Below are 3,442 nucleotides of genomic sequence, written 5' to 3' on the forward strand. Positions count from 1 at the left end.
TTAAATCCAATTTCATAAATGACTAAAATTTGAATACATGGTTTCAAATAAGACAAATTGCAACAACATTGTTTATTATTGAATGAGTATCTAAGTCCATCCTAACTTGATTTCTTCATCGTCTTGTCTAACAACCTGCAACATGTATTAAAATAGAGTTTCAATGCAAAAGCAAAGGCGAGTATACAAGTTTGACTACATAGCATAATAGAATAAAAAGGCTCAAATCCAACATGAACATAATAAAATAGTTTCAGCCATGCTAGTTTACGCAGTCCAAGTGATAGCCCAAGTTTCCAATGCGTTAAAGTACCTAACCCAAAGTTTCACGGGAGGTTAATATGTCTCCTCCTAACAATACCCCTCGACTACAAATGGGGGAGGTGCATTACCCCTATAGCGCTACTATTGTTAAGGCGGAACTACACACAGGGATTAAACGTTCACATAGCACAAAATAGTCTCAAGTATCACAAGTTTCATGTTTCATGTTTAAATGGATAGAGCATGTTTCAAATAAGTTTCAAGTGTCACGTGCGTTTAATATAGAATACATGTTGCACCCAAAGTGTTTAAAAGTAAAAATGGGTTCGAGTATACTCACATAATTGCTAAGTCTTCCGATTATCCAAGTGTCGACGAGTGTGAGGTAAGGATGATGGAACACCGAGGTCACCCTATATGGGCAGACGATGGTGCATGAGTAAACGGAATTCCAAGAGAACGAACAAGAGCGATTGACCTAAGTATGAATACCGCACGAGAGGTGCTTACTATTAGTTTAATTATCCAAGTATTTTGTGAATTTGATAATGATAATCTACGTTCCAATTAGTTTATTATTCATTAGTTTAAAAAAGGAATAATTCTGATATTTATGTTTTGCATAACTCGGAATTCGTATGTTATATTTTTATAAAATTTATTGTTATAAAAAAAAGAATCATTCGTTTATGTTATTAATATAGAGATTTTATTAATGGAACGAATTTAAAAAAAGCTAGTAAATTTTAGAGTTTAAAAAGAAAAAGAGACAAAGGACACTCGTTTTATAGTTAAATCGCGTTTTGTCATACGAATTTTTATAAAAACGGGCAGAGTTTCCTCTGTTTTTGGACGATCCCGACAATCAAGTTGTCTTTATATTTGTCAAAACGCAACAATAAGCACAATTTATAAATACAAGCTATTCAAAGTTCGGTCCCGTAAATAAAATATTAATTAATACAAAACAATAAGATTTGCATTTCGACACTTTTATTTGTGTTTCGTTTTTTTTAACCCGATGACCCGACAAGACATGTTGTCGATTTATATGCTCAAAGTTCAACGTTTTAATCAACGATGTATACTATATACGCAAGATGTGCCGAAAGTGGATAAATAAATAATGTATCGGTTCGACGTTGAAGCAATATATACATATATGAAAAAATAAATAATAAAAATTAGCGTTGTTTAAATTGTACCGAATCTAGAATGAGCCATTGACCCGTTAGTCGACCGGGCTTGACCGTTTGACTCGACAGTTGACTGAATCCCAACCAGACCGTGACCCGAGCCGTCCTCTAAATCAACGAAATCTGACCCGCACAGAACCAAGACTCGAACTCACTGTTGACCCGAGATGTGCAGCCGAGAGCTAAGCCGAAACCAAACCAAAAATGAGATTCATAACGGAAACTGATTTGGAATGAAATCGAAGTTTAAGCGAAATAGAGCTCAAAACCTTACCGGAATGCAACCGACTTGAACCTGCTGGCCCAAAACACGATTCGCAAACCTGAACCAGACCCGCTGGAGACGAACCGGAACTGTCGAAGGCCTTGAACCGCCGCCGTCACTTCCATTGCCGCCGCCGAGAGTCGTCGCTGGCCGCCGTCGCCGCCCGCCGTCGTGCGTCGTCACCGGTCGCCAGCTTTCTCCTTTCATCTCCTGACTTTTCTCTCTCTCTCTCACGCTCTTCGTCTCTCTCTCTCGTTTATGCAGACGCCGCCATACGCCACCACCGGACAATGGTGGTGGTGGCCGTTCGTCAGTCAAAGGGAGGAGAACCAGAGGGGTTTTCGGGGTGCGTCTTGGGCGGAGAAGGTGGGCGCCGGAGTTACTCCGGTCGCCGGTCAAGGCACGAGACAGGGGAGGGGGTGTCTGCTTGTGTGTGTAGATTGTCTAGGGTTGAGAGTGTGAGAAGGAAACAGATAGAAGGTCTGATATGTGGCTGGTTCACAATGAAGAGTATTAGGGTTTTTTTTCTAAGAATGCATAGAAGATGAAAATGGAGGTAAATAGGGAGGTGAAAAGTTCAATGTTGCTTGTGTGATGTCTGCACATATACGACTATACGAGAGATATAGGGTTTGCATTTCAATTTTAGGGACAAAAGAAACAATATAGCCCTTTTACTTTGAAAGGTTTGATTAACTTGGTTGACTATGCTGAATAGCTTTAACTTTAACTAAAAACTAACTAGATTATTTATATTAGCTAATTTTAGAAGTTAACGAGACTCACTAGATTATCATAAAAATACACTTTTAAATAATAAAATTAATTAATTTATATAATTTGTATAATGGCCATATTATAACGATTTAAATTAAAGATAAAAGATTTCTTTAACGATTAATCGTTTCGCGAAATTTTCAAGTTTCAAGAACACAACATTTACACAAATAGGATTTTAATTAGAGGTTTCCAAATAAAGAAGATATAAAAACGCAGGGCGTTACATAAATAGACATAGTTATTTTTTATATGTAATATGTTTCAGTCTTATTTCTTCACATTAACACGCCGCAACTTTAGTGTTGGTGGTCGCTACCAACGGTGTGGCATTGTGTTATTTGGCATAGTTTTAGGTCCCCGCTGCAACATAGGGGTGCTTAATGCTAGTTATTATATATATATATATAGAAACGGGATCAAGAGAAAACGCTCAAAAGTGTGAGAACGGTGAAAACGCTTCCTGGCCTAACATGTGTCACGCTGCTTAGAGAAGGGCAGAGGCGCTTTTTGTCCTTTCATATTTCTTTTTTTAACGCGTGTCACTTCATCTTTCCATTTTTTTGGCGTTTAATAAATACGCGGCGTTTTTATTGTTTTTAGATCAGAATCATAGTAAATATTTTGGCGTTTTAAGTATTGTTTTGGCGTTTTTATTGTTTTTTAGATCAGGATGCAGGCGTTTAATGTAAAAAACATCAGTAATTTTCTTGATTTTATTATATCAAGTGTTCTGCCATTTAGGATACAGGCCTATAATGTGACAGGCAATTATGGCGTTTTGAAAACATAAATAAATTTTTATTTTCCATGTAGTGGCATTAATATTACTATAATGTTTGGCAATAATGATACCGTCTCTTTATTTTACTGTTTCTTTCAATTTTTATCTGTCAATTAGTGTTGATTTTTCCAGTAATACTTTGTTTGCGTTTTTGGC

At 36.9% G+C, this 3,442-nt stretch overlaps 1 long non-coding RNA gene across 1 annotated transcript; it reads right to left on the minus strand.

Moving 5' to 3' along the window:
• Positions 1-2,331, minus strand: LOC110883657. The gene is made up of 4 exons (XR_002560540.2): positions 1,735-2,331; positions 1,470-1,642; positions 605-742; positions 1-135 (listed from the first exon to the last, which is right to left on the minus strand). It is a non-coding gene; the product is annotated as an uncharacterized LOC110883657 (long non-coding RNA).
• Positions 2,332-3,442: the final 1,111 nt, after the last annotated feature.

Source organism: Helianthus annuus, chromosome 16 (genome assembly GCF_002127325.2).
Source record: "Helianthus annuus cultivar XRQ/B chromosome 16, HanXRQr2.0-SUNRISE, whole genome shotgun sequence".
NCBI classification, from domain to species: Eukaryota; Viridiplantae; Streptophyta; class Magnoliopsida; order Asterales; family Asteraceae; genus Helianthus; species Helianthus annuus.